The sequence below is a fragment of the Petaurus breviceps genome, unplaced genomic scaffold (assembly GCF_028583685.1).
Source record: "Petaurus breviceps papuanus isolate PSGF00001 unplaced genomic scaffold, PetGlider_PUasm1.0 37, whole genome shotgun sequence".
Taxonomy (NCBI): domain Eukaryota; kingdom Metazoa; phylum Chordata; class Mammalia; order Diprotodontia; family Petauridae; genus Petaurus; species Petaurus breviceps.
Genome location: NW_027186296.1, coordinates 105,593,786 through 105,613,813, shown reverse-complemented (window position 1 = coordinate 105,613,813; position 20,028 = coordinate 105,593,786). Strand labels below are relative to the sequence as shown.

At 42.1% G+C, this 20,028-nt stretch overlaps 2 protein-coding genes across 7 annotated transcripts in view; one reads left to right on the top strand and one right to left on the bottom strand.

The window, feature by feature from the left end:
* Nucleotides 1-18,201, bottom strand: part of PCGF5 (polycomb group ring finger 5) — a 146,877-nt gene extending 128,676 nt beyond the window's left edge. For 3 of the 6 annotated variants that reach the window (XM_069099207.1, XM_069099205.1, XM_069099208.1), the window contains exon 1: nucleotides 17,932-18,200. The gene's annotated coding sequence lies outside the window, so the exon portion shown is untranslated. Of the gene's footprint in view, nucleotides 1-17,334; nucleotides 17,636-17,931 lie in introns of those variants that run through there. The other 3 variants (XM_069099206.1, XM_069099209.1, XM_069099216.1) reach the window with 2 other exon arrangements.
* ANKRD1 (ankyrin repeat domain 1) overlaps nucleotides 1-20,028 on the top strand; it is a 392,615-nt gene that overhangs the window by 129,008 nt on the left and 243,579 nt on the right. The gene's annotated exons all lie outside the window — the stretch shown is intronic.

The window sequence follows — 20,028 nt, the reverse complement described above, 5'->3', positions numbered from 1 at the left end:
GCAGAACCAAGAGAAAACTACAGACAATGCATACAATAATGAAAATGCCCACAATTCTAATGTTCAACTGAAATCTGATTGACTATAATGACTAATTTTAACCCCAATGAAATGATGCAGCATTCCTCCCTGTACTCAGTAAGAGAAAGGCTACACAATATATATACTGTCTGATGTTTTTCTATGTTGAGTGAGTGTGTTTGTGTGTGTGTGTGTGTATGTGCAGGGGAGATTTATTAAGGGTAGTTTAAAAGAAAATGCATCAATAAAGCTGAAAATCTAACCCAGATCATCTGATCCCAAATCTCGTACTTTCCTCCCCATTCCATGCTGTCTCAACTCATTTTAAATGACATGATGTTTTATACAAATGAAGCTAATTCTGACTTTAAAATATTGTTATTTAAATCTCATTCCAAACACCAATGATCAAAGTTGTGGAAATAAGTATCATAACTAATGCAACTATTTGATCTATGAGCTTTTAAGCATGCTCAAAATCTGACCCTTGGATTTCCCAAGATTACTAAATTGAGTTACCAAATTGCCACTAGCACTGGACTCCTTTGCAAATCTAAAACTGTGCTTATCATCACAGTACACACGCGCAATTTTTAGACATATGGGACCTATAAAGAATTGGTTTTATTTTGTGTGAGAAATGTTCAGAATTTTTGTAAATACTAAGCAGTGGGAAAGGGTAAATATTAGACTACTGTGTATATAGGGACTATATTAAAAGAGAATTAGAAGCAAGTTTATATAAATGTCCCCTTTGCCATGAATTTTCATTTAAAATATTTAGAAAATGGAAATATCACCTGACCAAATGGACACCAACCTTCCACTTATGACATTCCTGATCATCACTTCAAGTGCCATTCTTCCTATCAAGTGACATCTGTGTTCTTTATAAGACCATCTGTTTCTTCTGTCAGTTCCCCCAAATGGCCACCTTAGTCTAGCAAGCAACCATCTGTGGTAATATGGTAATCCAAAAGGAATCATTTCCACAATCACTGGGCTATGTTTAAAGCAACGACATGTACTGTATGAAAGATATACTCCCAGAAGCCACAATACTCATGTATGGCGGCTGACCCTTCCCTATGACTCATAGGTAATAAGGTTCTGGGAGATATCTGTCAGGCCTAACTGAATGACTGCTTCCCATGGCTACTCATTAATTGGTAATTAATTAGGCTATAAAGTCACTCATTTCAATAAGCATACTTTGATTTAATGGTTTAACTTTTTTTGGAGACTGAGTCTCTCTATCTTGCTCAGGCTGAAAGCAGAGCAGTCAACTCATAGGCCTAATCTCAATACTGACCAGCACAGAAGCTTTTAATCTGCACCATTTTCCAACCTGGGCTGGTTCACCCCTCTTTAAGCAAGCTGGGGGCATTTGGTGCTCAAGGACTCACCACAACAGTACCAGACTTAGCTCAACTACACTCAAAACTCCCAAACTCAAGACACCCACTAACTTTAGCCTAACCAAAAGAAGGATGAGAAGCATGCACCCCCAAACCTGGCCACTTTAAGAGTACAACTGTTTAAAAATTTTAAACTTTCCAATATGAATAACAGTGCATTTTTCATAGCAGCAGGTCTTTAAAGGTTTGTTGAATTGAACTGAACTGTCCCACAGAAATGAATCAAAGTACCTATGGGCATAAGGTAATGAAGCCTAGATACATTGATCTAAACCTCAGATTCAATATTTGCAAGAAGGAAAGAGATGGTTGTATTAGGAAACATAAAGTGGATCCCAGTATCTTCTGATATTTTCAAGTTCTCATCAAAGTACAACTCTCTCCTATAGTAATTTCTTCAAGAGGATACTTTATCTTTAGTCAAAAATTCTATGCAGCAAGACCTTTAACCTAAAGATGGGAAAAAGGTTAGATAATGAAACTGACTTGTTTTGTTTGATCATTCCCCTACATTTTACTTTTAAATCATTCTTTTTTTTTTTTGCCTTTTGGAGGGCAATTGGGGTTAAGTAATTTGCCCAAGGTTACACAGCTAGTTTTTTTGTGTGGGTGTTAAGCGTCAGACCAGAACCGAACTCGGGTCCTCCTCACTCCGGGGCCAGTGATTTATTCACTGCGCCACGTAGCCGCCCCTTAAATCATTCTTAAAACCTTCCCCTGAAAAAAAATTAATATTGACAATCGCTGGCATTCCTAGTTCTGAAATAACCATGACTTAACGTGTCTAGCAGAGAGATGGATTTGAGTTCTGAAGAACTGCATTCAAATCCAATCTCTGGCTCATACTGTTTATGCCCGGCAAGTCTATTGAACCTCTCCCTGCCCTAGATAACTACAGAGCAGGTATAGATCTACATTAGAACAAGTTATGTCCACACTAAGAGTTCTCTAAGCCAATGCATACTCATTCCTTCTCCCTTCTCACTCCCCACAAAATCCAGGATGGTTTTGCTACTTCTTATAGGGTGTGATAGCACAGAACCAGGAGGCTGAACCTAACTGATGAACCAAGGGACACAAGTAATTTTTAGGAAAAACTCATGGTGCTTCTTATTTTTCAGCACCCTTCATTTACTCATGTTACTGAAAAGCCATCATTTTCATCCACTCAAATAAATTGAAATGTAAAGGAATAAGTTGAAAGAATTCAGTTTTAGAGGATAAGAGGAACGGGTTCTTTTTTTTTTTTAAGATAAAATAATTATTCGGGCGGCCAGGTAGCACAGCGAGTAAGAGCACCGGCTCCAGTGTTGAGAAAACCTGGAGATCGAATCCTGGGCTCAGACACTTAGTACCCACCCAGAAACACCTGGCCATGTAACCTTGAGCAAGTTACTTAACCCCAATTGCTTAGGGGCAGCCAGGTGGCTCAGCGAGTAAGAGCACCATCTCCAGTGTCGGGATGACCTGGATCAAATCCGGGCTCAGATACTCAGCACCACACCCAGAAATAACTGGCCGTGTAACCTTGAGCAAGTTACTTAACCCCGATTGCTTTAAAAAAAAAGATAAAATAATTATTCTTTAGGAAACCATTAGATGTTATCATTGGCATCTTTTGCCAGTTCAAATGTAACCCATTTGTTTTCCATGAGTATGGTGCTTCCTTAGTTGAGGCCTGAATGATAAAACAAGTCACCACCAATGTTGAAGTCTTATTAGTGTTTCTTCAGAAGTCAAATGAACAAACAATAAGAGAGAACACTGGGTCTAGAGTCAAGAGGGAGTTAGGTTTGATTCCAGGATCTAACACTTATTCACTGTGTGATCTCTGAGAAAATCAGTTAAATTTGACGAGTCTCAGTTTTCTCATCTGTAAATTATGGAGGAAAATAACTATATTAGCTATTTCACAAGGTTATTATGATTTAAGAGCGTGACAAACCTTAAAAGTTCTATATAAGTGTGAATCAATATTATTAAACTACTATTGGATATACTAAGGAGAAGAGAAGATGGGAGAGGGGAGGACAGGACCTTAAAGGCTTTCATGTAAACTATTACAGTATGAGTTTTTAGAAACACAGCTTTTAGACAGGATGTGGAAGTTTGAGAAAGGATCTGATCTGGAGTGGTGCAGGGAAGAGAGAGGAAAGTGGACAGGAGCATTAATGTCAACTGATAAAATATGTGTATGAAGAACCACAGCTTTTAGATAGGATGTAGCAGTTTTGAAGAGAATGATCTGTGGCTAAGTGAGGAACCAGAACTGTTATCACCAAGGTGGAATGAGGCCTCACTAGTGTGGAAACAATGCAATGCTATACAGGCAGAGAAAGGTCTTTCATTTATTAAAAACTGGAGAAATGGGATTTTAGAGAAATATATCTTCGGTGGCACCAAGGAGAGATGATCTTGTTGAGAATTTCAGAGCAAGGCTAATTTATATATGCATGTTTTATGACTAAAGCAGATAAAATTGAGAAAAAGAAATCATATAAATGGAAACTGAGGTATGATGAAATAGTACTGTCAATCGGATAGGAGAAACCTGGTGAGATGTGACTTTTTAAGTAAAAGATGAATCACAGTCAGGGGATCCATTTCAGCTACTCAATACATGCAAGAGATACCATGGAAGACAACAGCATGGGAAGGAGAACCTGAGAAGGGCTGAAGACATAGTGGGAGGGCTCTAAAGGCTGCTCTGTGGGAGCCAAGGCAATTAGCAGGCAGCTGAAAGAAGGCTTCGGAGACCCCTGATTCGTCATTATTTCACCTGCCCAGAGCTCCACTGAGGGCTACTGCCTTTCAGCACCCATTCTCCTAAGGACTTGCTGCTGTCCTCTGCCACCAGTGGTCTGAGGAGGAAAAGCAGAAGAGGCTTTACAACTGATTGAGAGTCCTGACCAGAAGAACTAAGCTGCTGTGAGCTCCACTGTGACTGGTCAGCACAGAAAGCCAAGGGAATAAAGAAGTGGCCAGGCTGGTGAACAAGACTGACAGTGAACCCAGCTTTGCATTCTCTAGGTTTAGGACGACTACTCTTCATGTTAACTTGACAACTTCTAAATGTCTTTTTAAGGATTACAGTTAGATGAAAGATTATTAAAGGCTGTGTATGAATAGAGGGATTTCCCCAGCTGAAGAAACCGTGAGAATCAACAACCAAATAGTGAGCCCAAGTAGATTCTTGTGGTGCAGATGTTCCTGAAGAAACCAGTAGCAATGAGGTTTGCAGATAAGTTCATTGGCAGGAGAGTAGAGTCTGGGTTTATATGTATATTGTGGTATATTTTCTTATTTATGTATTTGCTTTAAAGGATGAATATCTATAATCTTATTGTCTATTTTACTAAGTAAATAGTTCTGTTTAAGATTCCAAAGTATCATTGTTATGAATGGTTGGTTGTACAAATATCATACACAATACCAATGTTGCCTTGTGAGCAGTTAATGATGTAGATAGAAAATATGAGGGCCCAAAACCTGGAATGTTGAGTAGAGGAAGCATATTTCTCCTAAACAGGGTTGCCCTAGGACTGCGTGGTGGTGTTCTATCTTTGGGAAAATTGCACTTGCTAGTGTGAGAACAAGCTGGAAGAAAGAGCCAAACCAAGAGAAGTGGGGTGTCTCACATACCTAGGTGAGGTATGAGGCCCCAAAAGCAAAAATGTGGGGGCATTTATATGCGACTTTGTGTCTAGACCTCACCTATGTATAGCACATATATAGGAGAAACTTTTGAATTACATGACCAATAAGTTGAAGAAAGACTAGTCATTTTCTTTGATCCTTAGGACCTTTCTCCAAAATTATCCACAAAAGATAAAGCAACGTCAGCATCACTCAGTATCCTCCCTCTCCCCCCCTCCCCCCCACACTCCTGGCAGCAAGGTTGTTGCACAGGCCAACCCAGGGATTTGCAAAAGAACTCAACTCTACATTCCTTTTCTTTCTTCCCCACCCTCCCCCTGTGCTGGAGTTCCAAAATGAAGTTATTTGCTTACTCAGGCTACAATAGTAGGGTGGCAGAGATATGTGCCACACACTTGGGGCTGTGTAGCATGCCACTACACCTGAGAAAAAACGTTCTGCACTCAACTGGGGTCAGTTCTTTCCCCCTAGAAGTCTTGGAGCACAGAAGGGGAACCATAAACTGCCCAGTATGGAAGGAAAATGTGACTCAGATCTAGGCTCTCACGAAACTGCCATCCAAGGGGAGTTGGAAAACAAGAAATGGGGGGCAGTGGGAGACCGAATTACCAAAGATCTCAGGAGTAAGAAAACTCAATTAAAGACCCTGAGTCTAAGCAGTTAAAGAAACAGGTAAAAAAGTCAATAGCAGAAGGAAATATAGCACACATATGGTATTATATTGTGGGGTCTTTGGAACTGTCCAGCGCACCTTATTTATGTTGCTACGTTAGCAATTATAGGTAGTTTCAGTTCCCTAGAATGTATTGGGTAAGATTTAAACTTCTTATAGGTTTTTATCTTCCTATTAACCTTCCTGTTATATCTTTTCCAGGCAACAGAACATTCTCCTAAGCAGAGAAGCTTTTCCCCTGTGATCTTAACTCATTAAGTACCAATCTCTAGGAATAGTTAAATCCCTTCTTTGATCTATCTTTTTTTCCCCAACATAACTTTTTGAAAAAGCTACAAAGCAAATCCACACATAGAATTACAATAAAAGTTAACAAAAACAAAGAAATATGAAATTTGGGGAAAACTGGATTCAATAGGATACCTCTGCATACTCTGAACTGAGGGCCTGAGGTAGGGCTGGGGTTGTCTATGAGATGAGGTACAGGCTCTGGGTTGGGAGACAGTGAATGAACCAACCACACCTCAGCCCTCTATCACTACCTAGGGCCCCTTTTCCTCTCTCATTCCTTTCTTCTTGCACTTAGGAGCTACCTAGCTCCTTCCAAATCACACTGTGACCCGGGCCACTCTCTCCAGTAACTCACGCTCACTTACATACTAGAACAGGAAAAGGAAGAGGCATATTCCAAGCTCTTTCCTGCCACTTCCATCTATTGTTGGCCACCATCACTCAGCAATTTCTCCTCCCTCGGATGGTTGCTTCATCTATCCACCTCTTTCATATTTGTACATTTTAGTATTTGTAAAGGGCAGAAAATGATTGTTTGCGTCTCTGGCCAACAGCCTTGCACTCTGGAGAACAACTTTACTAAATCAGCACCTACCTCTCCCTTGTATTTTCAGATAATCCCCAAAACATACTTCACTCTCTACTCTTAGAACAGGGGTGCAGAACCTGGGGCACTCAAGAACCCCCCCTATCCACCTCCCTTCATTGCCTATTATCCACCATTAGAATAAAAGCTCCTTGAGGGGATGAGCTGTCTGGGTCTTTTTTATTTGCATCCCCACAGCATGGCACTTAATTAAGTAAGCACTTAATGTTTTTTCTTTGCTTGAGAAGAAGCTAGAGACTCTTCTCAGAATTAAGATAAAAGAGCCCCTCAGAGAAGTATACCCATTCTTGTGTTAAAGCGATTCTCAGGCCCAGACACCAAGGAAAAGATGGCTTTAAGGCTTTATGGCCAATCAGCTTATAGAAATAGGGTTTTCAGGATTTTAAAAATACAGCTGAGAATAGAAATTTTAAAAACTGGCAATAATTGGAAAAATTATGTCATGTTTATGATACAAATGACAGAACTGTGGAGTCTAGGTTTTTCAGCTGGAGTTTGTATGGGTCATAGAACAGACCCTGAAACAGGAGGAAGCAGAAATCAGATAAGGAACAACAGGAGATGAGAAGGGAGAGATCAGAAGACACAAGACCAGAGATTACTACCCCTTGTCCTTGTTAAAAGAAGTTCAATGAAAAATCTGGATTAGAGCCTCAAGTTTCTCCCCACTCCAGTTCTTAAAACTGATCTTCTGAAGAGGCAGAATTGACCAGATCACTTCTCTGTTCAATCAGGTTCACTGCCTCCATTCACCTTGAGGATCAAATAAAAAATCCTGTTTGGCTTTCAAAGCCCTTCACAAGCAGCCTCCTCCTGCCCTTCTGCGCCTCAAACAAGGCACTTCTCTGGACTTCAGTTATTTTCACTGACTTGTCCAATGTTCTCTTCAGGGGTGGGGAACTTGTGACCTCAAAGCCACACGTGGCCCTCTAGGTCCTCAAGTACAGCCATCTGACTGAATCCAAACTTCACAGAACAAATCCCCTCAATGAAAGGATTTGTCCTGTAAAACCTGGACTCAATCAAAAGGCCGCACCCAAGGACCTAGAAGGCCGTGCACATTGTGGCTTCAAGGTCACAGGTAACTCACCCCTGCTAACTTACCACCCTCTCTTGCCCATCTTGGTTTTCTTCAAATCCCAGCTAAAATTCCACCTCCTACAAAGTCTTTCTTGATTCCTTAAGGCTAGTGTCTTTCTTCTGTTGATCCATTTCCAATTTATCCTGAATATATATGTTTATGTATGCATGTATGCATATACATACATATTTATGTGTGTGTATGTAAATCTATGTATCTTGCTTGTACAGTTATTTTCCTGTTGTCTCTCCCATTAGATCATGAGTTCCTTAAGAGCAGGGGCTGTCTCTGACACTATCTTCACTAGGAACTATCTTCAGTGCCTAGCATGGTACCCAGCACACAGTAAGTGCTTAATACAGTTTTATTGACTGGTTGACAAAGAATTGGAAACAAAGCAGATGCCCACTGGTTAGTGAATGTCTAAACAAATTATGCTATGTGAACGTAATGGAACAATACCATGCTGTAAGAAAAAATACACAGAGAAACACAAAAAGATCTACTTAAACTGATGCAGAAATAAGTAAGCAGAGCAAGGAAAACAATGTACACAGTGATCCTCACAACAGTATAGAAAAAACCACTAAAAACAATGTTGCAAAATTATAAAGAACAAGTAGGTCTAAAAAGAAGAGATATGAGAAGGCCCTCCCACTATGCCCTTCTGCAAAGATGGGAGATCCACAAGTGTACATTACAACATATTTTTAGACTTTTTCAATGTATTGAGCAGTTAATTTTTTTTTCTTTTTTTTTGTCTTTAAAAATGCTTTTAGTTATATGGCATGGCACTCTGGGAGGAGGAAGGGAAACATATTTACAAATGATTAAAAAAAACAGGGGCGGCTACATGGCACAGTGAATAGAGCACATCCTTGGAGTCAGGAGGACCTGAGTTCAAGGCCTCAGACATTTAACACTTACTAGCCGTGTGACCTTGGGCAAGTCACTTAATCCCAATTGCCCTACCTTCCCCCCTCAAAAAAAAAACCAAAAAACAAACCTTCCATCAATAAGAACTATTATACAAAAAGAAAAGTATTTTAAAGTATGCTATCTAATTTTAAAAAGGGACTCATTGTTTCAAGGCAAACCTTTTATTGACTCATTTCCTAACTATATCATACTCCCTATAGAGACTCTTCCAAACCTCTTCTTCGTGCTGCTTCTTTTTTCTTTCTTTTTTTTTTAAATGAGTCTTGCTCTCTGACCCAGACCACAGGCCCAATTCCCTTACTGATCAGTATGGAAAGTTTGACCTACTATTATTTCCAAACTAAGTTGGTTCACCTCCCCTTATGGTCGCCCTACTCCCAGGGGGCTCACAACATTTATCAGTGCTGGACTTAATACCAGATCATTTTAGTGCATTGTAGCTCAGATCTCTCATGCTCCTGACCCATCAACCCAAGCCTCTCAAGTAACAAAGATTTATAGGCATACGCTGCCATTTCCAGCCTTTTCTCTCCTCAAACCACCTAAACCATCATTCCATTCCCATGCCTTTCAAGATTCTGCCTCATACTTGATTTTTTATTATTTTTTCCAATTACATGCAAAAATAATTAAAATATTTTTTAAATTTTAAGTTCCAAATTTTCTCCCTCTCTATCCCCTCCCTGAGACGGCAAGCAATTTGATATAGGTTATAAAGGCACAGTGATGCAAAATATATTTCTGTATTAGTTACACTGTAAAAGAAAACAGAAACCAAAAAATAAATAAAAAAGAGAAAAACAAAGCAAGCTAAAAAAAATTTTGTTTCAATCTGCAGACTCCATCTGTTTTTTCTCTGGAGGTGGACAACATTTTTTCACCATAAGCCCTTTGTAAGTCTTAGATCATTGTCTTGCTGAGAATAGCTAAGTCATTCACAGATGATCATCATACAATATTGCTCTTACTGTATACAATGTTCTCCTGGTTCTGATCACTTTGTATCCGTTCATTTAAACCTTTCCAACTTTTACTGAAAGCACCCTGCTTTTTCTTATAGCACAATAGTATTCCATCACAATAATATAGCATTTGTTCAGCCATTCCCCAACTGATGGGCATCCTCTCAATTTCCAAATCTTTGCCACCATGAAAAAAAGCTGCTTTAAAAAAACAAAACACAAAAACAATATATGATTTTATATGACTTAATACCAGATCATTTTAGTGCATTCTAGCTCAGATCTCTCAAGCTCCTGACTTTGTAAATTTTAAAATGCTATATTTTATTAATTTTTTAATTTTCCTTTTTATTTTTTAAAAAATCTTTTTAGATACAGATACAAGAAGTAGTACTGCTGGGCCAAAGAGTATGCATCATTTTATAATCCTTTGTACATATTTTTCCATTTGGCCAATTCTACTTTTTAAGGTGTTGTTCTCTTCAGTGGATTTTTGTGGCTCTTTTACCATTTAGCTTATTTTGCTTTTTACAGCATGATTTTCTTCAGTATTTTTTTTGTGCCTTCTTTACCAGGCTGTTGACTCTTTTTTCATGATTTTCTTGCATCACTCTCATCTCTTTTCCCAATTTTTCCTCTCCCTCTCTTATTTGATTTTTTAAGTTCCTGTTAAGCACTTCCAGGAATTCTTTTTGGGCCTGAGACCAACGCACATTTTTCTTGGAAACTTTGGATGTAGCAGTTTTTTTATTTTGTTGTCTTCTTTTGAGTTTTCATTCCCTGCCACCATAGTTACTTTTTATATCAAGTTCTTTTTTTGTTCTTTACTTTTTTTTTTGCAGCATTATTTCTTGACTTTTAACTTTATGTTAAAGTTGGACTCTACTCCTGCTGTGGAGGGGGTACTGTCCCAAGCTTCAGGTTTTTCATGCTACTGTTTTTAGGGCTAGTGGATGGGGTTGGTGGATGAGGAAAGGCGTCTGTAAATTTTCAGCTCTTGCAAAGTGCTATCATCTAAGGAGAGGTGTACTTACTGGTCTCCTGGCCTGCACATGACCACAAGTACTCTTTTCTGCCCCGGAACTGTGATCAGGGTCCCCTGTGGCCACAGAGGGCTGATGTTCCTCCTTGCCCTGGGACTGTGACTCAGAACCACATACCGGCAATGCAACAAAGCCCTGCACCCAGTGCCTATAAAGAGTTCCCTTACAGGACGCTAGGTGGCACAGTGAAGAAAGCATCAGCCCTGGAGTCAGGAGGACCTGAGTTCAAATCTGTCCTCAGACACTTAATACTTACTAGCCGTGTGACCTTGGGCAAGTCACTTAACCCCAACTGCCTTCCAAAAAGCAATAAAAACAAAAAGAGTTCCCTGTAATCTCCTTCTAACCAGTTGCGCAGCCCTCTTACCAACCAGCTGAGAGCTCCAGAAGCCTCTGCTGCCAATTCAGTCACCCTCAAGGCCTACTGCTGGCTTGCTGGTGCTTGGCCTGTGCTGGAATGTGCTCCATTTTCCCTCCAATGAGATGAACTTTTCTGGCCCACATTCTAAGTTGTCTTGGGCTGGAAAATTGTTTCGCCCCATCGTTTTGTTGGTTCTGCTGCTCCAGAATTTGCATTACGGTGTTATTTTAAGATTGTTTGGAGGGGAATCTGGAAGAGCTCCGGCAAGTCCCCGCCTTTACTCTACCATCACTCGATAAAGAAAAGAGGCCATCTAAGCGAGTATCTTCCCAAATCTATTTTTCATATCCTTCAACATCAACCAACTCTATTCCCCCCTCTTTTGCTCCAGTCTCTGATAAAGGTGGCTCTTCCTGACAACGTCAAACCCTCTAACTTGCACCCAATCACATCCGCTTCCATTTTCTTCTGAAGATTTCCCCTCTGACCATTTTCTTTCTAATCTCTAATTTCTCTTTATTCCCTAGCTCTGCACATGCTGCTTACAAACATGCCCAGATCTCCACATAATGAAGAAAGCCTTCATCTTCTCATTATCATCCTTTGCATTTCCTCCTTTTTACAACCAGACTCCCAGAAAAAGACATCTATACTTCTTGCTTCCACCTACTCATTTTCTACTTTCTTCTTCATGCCCTGACATTCGACTGCCAACCAATTCAACTAAAACTGCTCTTTCCAAGGTTATCCATGATCTCTGTTTTTAACTCCAATGTTCTTTTCCTTAGTTCTCATCTGCCTTGATTTCCCTGAAGATTCTGACATTGGTGAGTAGCCCTTCCTCCTGAATACTGTCTCCTGGCTCTCCTATATGTCTGGTTCTTCCTCTTTCTACTTTGCTATTTCTTCATCTACGTGCCACCCCTTTTGTGTAGGTATCCTCAAGGTTTTATTCTAGGCGTTCCTCTTTTTCTCTCTACACCACCTAGATTTTGGTGACATCAGCTCCCATGTTTAATTATTCTCCCTATGTAAAAAATTCACACATCTATATTCGCAGCCTTCATCTCTCTTCTGAATTCCAGGCCATCTCTAACTGGATATCCTTTAGCATCCCAAACTTACCACATCCCTAACGGAGTTGTTTTCCATCTGCCTGAATCCAGCCCTCTTCCAAACCTGCCTATTTCTGTACAATACAAAACCAACCATTTTAATTACCCTTGTTCAAAACCCCGGAGTTATCCTCAGCTCTTCAAGTCATAATGATTCTACCTTGACAGCTGCTTTTGTACTTACAGTCCTCTCCTTATTTTCACTCAGATCATTACAAACCTCGAGCAGACCCCCACCACCTTCCCTATTTCCCATGTCCCTTCCTTCTAATCCATCCTCAACACAAAATGTCCAATTGTTAATCCTAAAACACATGTGAACACATCAATCTCCCACTCAAGAAATTTCAGGGAGTCCCTATTTACCTAGTGCCAACAGGATGAAATATCATCTTCTCAAGTTTGGCATTTAAACTTATTTGTTACCAAATTCTGGCCAGGCTTTCCAAAATTATTTCACATTATCTGCTGCCCTGTCCCCGTCCACACTGTCTTCCAGTCGAACTAGCCACACTCTACATCCCATTTGTAGAACTTTGCACAAGCTGTTTCCCTTGCCCCAAGTGCTCTTCCTTACTCTGCCTCTTAATTACTAGCTCCTCTGAAGGCTCATCTCAGGGGCTCCCTCTTATTCATAGACTTTCCTGATCCTGCTCCCTTTCCCACAATGAACTGCTTTCTATTTCCTTTATTCATAGTAATAATAAAGGTTAGCAAGGTAGATAGCATTTTAAAATTTACAAAGGGTTGTACAAACATCTCATTTAAACCATGTGACAAACTTGTGAAGCCGATGCTATTACTGTCCTCACTTACAGCGAGGTTAAGTGACATGCCCACTGTCTCACAGATAGTGTCTGTGGTAGAATTTCAAGCCGGGTCTCTCTGATGCCAAATCCAGCTCTCTTTCCACTTCCCATGCTGTCTCACATACCTCGAAAACGCTTTTCATCCAATTATTTGTATAAATGGTATATGGAGAATGTTAAGTTCTGAAGGGCAGGTGACTTTTGATTTTTGTCTTTGTATCTCCAGAATTTAGCACAGTGCCTGGCACGTTAGCTGGTGCCAAATGTTTGTTGAACTGAACAGCATATGGTTCACAAAATCCTAAAGCAAACATAACTTTCGTCCTGCCAACACTTAATCAATGCCTTGATTCCCTCATGTTAACCTTCTTCCCTTCCTCTTTATCCCTATGATCAAGAAAATCTGAATTTAATTCACTGTTTTTCTCCAACTGAACGTTTTTCCACCTATAAAAACTACCAAGTCCACCAAACTCCTTACTTTCTTGTCCTCTTCCTACCAAGCTGAATATCACATGGCCAGTCTAGATAAGCCAGATAATCTGCTTTCTCATGAAAATTGCTTTACTATCGGAAAAGAGTTCTTGACTGATTCCATGAGATGCTAGAACTGAAAGGGACACAGAAATCATATAATTCAAACTCCTCATTTTATAGATGAGAAAAACTAAGAACCGGTGAGATGTTTGGTTAAGTTGTTAGTGGCAGGGCTAGGTCTAAAACTCAAGATTTCCTGAATCCTGTTTCAATATTACTTCAACATAACCAACCAAGTCTCTTATTTGCAATTGTGCTAATTAAAATAGGCATATCTATTTCCTAATCTTCATTTTTATATATAAAAGGGGAAACTAGATCCTTTAAAATCAAGTTACCACAAAAATTTTCAAATAAATCAGTTAACTAGGCAACTTAATTCACTTTCTCCTTGAGAAAAGTAGGAAAAAGAGATGAGTTTTCCTGCTTTTTCAATTCCCAAGTTAAACAAGTTGATCCAAAGGACCAAACATTCTTCGTAAACCTAGAGAGAGGCCACTGAGATTTAATGAAATGTATGCTGAATGTCCACATCATAGTCAACTCTAATTCTTCATTGATTAAACACTGAGAGTATGGGCAAGAAAATAATCTGGAAATTGAGTACCCTTTTGTAGGTGTGTATGGTCTAAATATTATTTGAATTTTAATTTGTTTCATATGTGAAATAGTTATATAGGATGAACAGGCATGGATAGGTTCAGTCTCTATCATCAGATACAATATTCATAATCAATGAGATAATAGAGCTATATATATATTTTTAATTAAACTGTTTAGTGTTTAAAATCTTTGTAAAATATATGTGCATACACATGTAGTATATATTTTAAAATTCATCTTAAAACATCATCAGTGAAATATTTCTGTTAGCTTTTTAGCTTAGATTCGTGAATTAGATGATCACAAGAATTATAGAAAGCTGAAGGGCGGAAGGGACTTAAAGGTCATCTAGGGCAATGGCAAAAGGAATAAGCGGACAAGGGAACAAGCATTTATTAAGCATCTACTATGTGCCAGGCACTGTGCTAAGCACTTTACCAATAGTACTTCATTTGAGATAGTAGTTTTAGAGAAACCTGAGAAGATTTGTATAAACTGATGCAGAGTGAAGTAAGCAGAGCCAGAAAAACAATAACAGCATCCTAGTCAACTTTGAATGACATAAGAATTCTGATCAATTCAATGGTCAGCCACAGCTCCAAGGGACTGAGGAAACATTGCACCCATCTCCTGACAAAGAAATAAGAGACTCAAGACAGAGAATAAAACAAACATTTCTGACTTGGCAAATGGATGGATTTGCTTTGTTTGACTTTGCTTATTTGTTTCAATGACAGCACTTTTATTTCTGGGGGGGAAGGTGGATTAAGAGAGGAGAATAAAGATAGCAATAGGGTCACCAAATAAAGGAGAAAATAAAGATGGTCCTTGAAGCATTTTCTTTTATTGTAGAGAAAACTGAAGGAAGTTCAGAAGAAAGCACAGGCAAATTGGACAGCTTTTGAAAGTAAAATAATAAATTTATTATTTACTTTTTCTTTTTAAAGCAAGAGGTCCATCACATAGATTTGCATTTTCACAATCATCTATTTCCGTTCTGCTTCGTACATGGAAATGTTCTCTCTCTCTCCCCCATTAAATCCCAAATCGATTTTTTTAGGACAAAAAAATGAAATTATATGTTCAAAGATTTGCTGGACATGTTCAGGGGTTTTAAAAACCTTTTATATATAGAACTACTCTTGGTGTCAGTTAAGTTCAGCAGATATCAATGACAGACAGACAGACAGACAGAACTAAATATATAGCTCATTTAGCCCAACTTGCTCATTTTACAGGTGAAGAAACTAAGATTCAGTGACTTGTCCAAGGTTACAAAGTTAGTGAGTTATAGAGCCAGAATGTACACCCAGGTCATCTGGTTTCAACTCAAGTGCTCATCACCACACCCTTTTTCTCCCCAACATCTATGAATATTAAAAACATAAACAATTGAATACTGCCTATCTACTGTGAGCTATCCCAGTACTGAAGCAATATATCTAGGCACTGAATCTTAGGGAGAAAAAAAACTTAACCTAAATATACAAAAATCTAATGAAGACTAGGTACATCACTATGGGAATTGAACTTTTCAGAATCCACTTTAAGCTTCCTAAACTTTTTTTGTATCACTTTCAATCAACAATGAAAAGCTGTACCTTACTGTACAAAATAGCAAATCTCTAAATGGCTTCCTCTTAAACTCAGAGCTCATCATTCAGAGCATCTTAAAACTCTGATTACTTAACATACACTCACTACAGATGCCATCTGTTCACAGAACCAGAAAATGTCATGCTGAAACACAGAGAACTAACACCCCTAATAATACCTAAGAGCAAGGGTTTAAAAAGGCAATGAAGCCCTACGTTTTTATCTCTACGACAAGGGAGATCTGTTCTGGCCTTCAAGAGAAGTCAGAGACAGTCAAGAATACTGGCTAGGATACTTGTACTCTTCATCTAAAATTAGAGAGACAGCGAGAGGGAGAAAGAGAGAGAAAGGGAGAGAGAAATGGGGAGAGAGAGAGAGAAAGGGGGAGAGAGAGAGAAAAGGGGAGAAAGGGAGAGAGAGAAAAAGGAAGGGAGAGAAAAGAAGTGGAGAGAGAGAAGGGGGAGGCAGGGAGGGAGATAGAAATAGAAGTGGTGCATATATGGGGGGGGGGGGGGTGTCAATAATAATAAGGTACTTTGCCAAAGGCAAAAAGAGCATACTTCAATTCTTTAAGGCTGAGTCGAACAGCAGATTATTTGACTCACCTAATGATCTAACTCCCTAAATTATCAGCAGAACTCTGCCGAAATTATTTTCTCGAATTTTTCTTAATTACTCCACCTCTCCCACAAGAAAGAGGAAAATAGATGTTACCAGTCTAATCTAGCCCTGTGAATGTCGACAGGACATCCAAACTAAGTGAATTCTGAATGTAATTAAGACAGCCTAGCTGTGAACCAGATCAGGTAACTTAGATTAAGACACCCTAGGGAATCATAGTAAGATTGGGAGGCTGAGAAACGTTCCAGGACTCCCCCCTCCTCCCCGCCCTCCAAGCCACACTTCCCGAAGATGTGCAAACCCCTGGCCCTAACTCTGGGAGGCTTCTCTTCTCCTTTAACTGTCAATAAAGGCACACACGGTATACGAGCGCGTGTGTACGTGTGTGTGTCTGTGTGTGTGTGTACCTCGCCCGGGTGAATCATCGCCGCTCATTCCAGGCAGCCGATGATTCATTCACGCGTCTTTCAGAGCGCGGCCACACGTTCCGTACGTACTATACGGGCGCACACGCAGATTTCTTAATATTTAAATTGAGCTTTTAAGGTCCACACACCTCAAGTGAGACGCGCGTAGAGGGGGCGTAAGGCGCGGGGAGGGCATCGGCACGGCTCCCGCACAAGCGCTTAGAGAACACACAAACATACACAAACACACATGCATCACCACAGTCCTCCTCCTCCCGCTCCAGCTCCTCCCCCTCCCCAGCCAGCCGCTAATGCACGTGGGGATGCGCCAGGGAGAGGCGCCGGAGGGCACACAGGTGGGTCCCCAGGTCCTCAGCCCCAAGCGATTCGCCAGCTCCCTCCCGCGGGCCCCTCCCCCACAACTTGCGAAAGGAGAAAAAAAATGCCTTCGCAACGCGCCTCCCGCCCGCCCGCTCGCTCTCCCTCCCCCTCTGCCTTGCTCCCTCCCTCCTGTGACATCTTATATAATAATCCGAGCTAATCAAAACGGAAGCGAACCGCGCTGCCATGGCACATTAGCCAGAGATAATTACCCTGGGAACAGATGCTCTGGACACGGGCCCGCGGCTCCCTAACTAGCCGCCGGGGCGCGTTGCTAGAACAATCGCGAACGGGGGAAGCGGCCAAAAGCGGAGCTTGTTACCCAACACTGGGAATGTGCGGCTGTTCCCGGTCCCTCATCAGGAAGCTGCGAGCGTCACCAACTGCGTCAGCTTCTTCAAACACATCGCCTGGCTCCCTCCGGTCACAACTACGGGCAGGAGCCGCGGGCGGCCGGGGTGGAACCGCCGGCTTCCCGGAGGACAAAGTTAGTGGCCGCCAGCGGCCCGCACGGCCGCACTTGGCCGCCCCTCGGTGGCAGCCCTCCCGGCCCCACGGCCCCGCCGCGGCCCCAGGCTTGTTGGGCAACTTGTGACACATGACGCCGGGCGGCCGTTCTCCCCCCGCCCCCCTCCCGGCGCGGCCCGGCCCGGCCCTGCCTGAGAGCCCCGCGGCCACAGCCCCCCAGCGATCCCCTGCAATCACCCTCCCCCGGCTCGCACCCCCGAGCAAGAAAAAGAACTACGCAAGAAACTTCCCGGCCCGCCCAGGCTAGGGAAGAAGGCTCCCACACCTCGCAGCTGCCTTACCTTGCTCTCCAAAGGCCATGATCTGTGTGCGTGTGTGAATGTGTGTGCGTGTGTGTGCCTGCGCGTGTGGTTGTGTGTGGATTGTGTGCACGCGCGCGCGCGTGGGGAGGCGGTAGGTAACTGAACAGTGGCTCGGAGGAGTTTCGCGGGAGGAGGAAGAGGAGGAGTAGGGTGTGTTAGCGGCAGGGGAAGGAGGGAGAGCTCGGAACGGCAGGAGCGCGCAAGAGCGGAGACCGAGGCGCCCGGGGCGAGCGAGGCAGCGCGGAGGGGGCGGAGGAGTTTCCGTGGGTTTGTTTACGCACCGCTGCCCGCCCGGCTCGGGGCACAGCCCGTACTCCCTGATTGGCCACAAACTGGGGCACTGCCTCTTGCTGCCCGCGTGGCCTGAGAGCAAGCGCGCAGCTCCCTGGGCTCCCTGCTGGGCACCGCTGGCACTCCGCTGCTTAGCGCGGCCTCCCCGAGGCGGGGAGCGGGCGGCCGTGCGGGCTAGGCGGGGGGAGAGCCAGCTGTGGGGGCTGCCTGGTGCCCACCGACCGAACCCACCCCTCCATGCAGGGAACGGGCTGGACTAGATGACCTTTAAGGTCCCTTCCAGTTCGGACATCCTACTGTCTATGATTCTCCCACCTGTAATTGCCCGACCTTGGCCAAGGCGGTCCCGAGGCTGTCTCAAGGCCGTAGACCTTAGTCAGATTAGGAGGCAATGCAAACTACCCAATTTTCACTCCTTGAAGAACCTTCCACTCATTCCCTTCCCACTCTAAAATACTTAGAGGTCATTGAGCCCAAACCTTTTCTTTGAAAAGAAACTTGGGCCCAGGCAGGTGAAATGAACCAATCTTCTAAATTGCAGAACTAGCTTTAGAATCTCTCCTCCACTAATAAATATAGTGTCATTTGACGGGAGGGCTAAATTAGCCCAGATACATACATACACTCAGGCTCCGGAATAAAGTTGGCTCCCAGGCAGCTCACCGTGGCTTGGCTTAGGCATACCCTCAGAGCCGGCTCAAGGGATTCCTCCACTCTGAGCCAGCTCTTTCTCTCATTCTTAACCTCTTTTCCCTTCCTCTGCTTATCCTTTTCTTTTACTTCTTTTTTGTCTCCTTTTCTTTCTGCGAATTCCATTCACTTTTCTTTCTCTCCTCCTCTCCTCTCCTCCCCTCCCCTCGGCCCCTCCCCTCCTTTCCTCTTCACTTTCCCCTAAATTCCCCTCTCTTCTTTAGCCTTCCAGGTTCTGCTGTACTTTCTTCCTCACTTTCCCCCCTTACCTGTACTTTCCTGCATGCTTGAAAGGAAGTTAAGGAAGACAGTTGTCCTCATCACAAAGGAGAACACAGTTTGTGATCACGTAGCTTGGGACTCAGCACAACTTCAGTTGAGAGGGAAGTTGTCCAAGAAATTATCCTAGACTGTTCTCTATTGTTCTGCTTCTGTAGAAGACCCTAAAACCTGTCTCCCTATCCTTCTATATTGTCTCTAAATGAATTCTCCACAGGTCCTCTTCTTCAGTATTCTAACTCCCTCCCACCCTGTTCTCCTCATTACCATTCTTCCTAAATTCACCGACCTCTACTCACACTTCCATTAGCATTCCTCTTTTCCTTCCCAAACTTACTCCCAACTCTCTCCAGAAATCAATATTTCTTGCCCAGTTCTCAATCCTGAGTTTCAAACAGCCACCTTCAAACTAGATGTCCCACTAACAAATCAAATTCAACATACCCAAACCTGAAAAATTGCCAAAATAACTGTCCCCCTAAGCCTATTGCTTCTGATTTTTCAGACTGACAAGGTGTTTCTGTCAGTAGCACTACCATTATTCACCCAATCTCTACTGTTGAAAATGTTGGTCTTACCTTTGACTCTGCTTTCCCTTTCTCCTCCTATCCTGTTACTTCACCACTGGTTCCTGTCTTTTCTGCCCTGCTATGAGCTTTTATTACCACCTGTCTGATCTATTGCAATACTTTCTTAATGGCTCTCTCTCTCTCTCTCTCTCTCTCTCTCTCTCTCTCTCTCTCTCTCTCTCTCTCTCTCTCTCTCTCTCTCTCTCTCTCTCTCTCTCTCTCTCTCTCTCTCTCTCTCTCTCTCTCT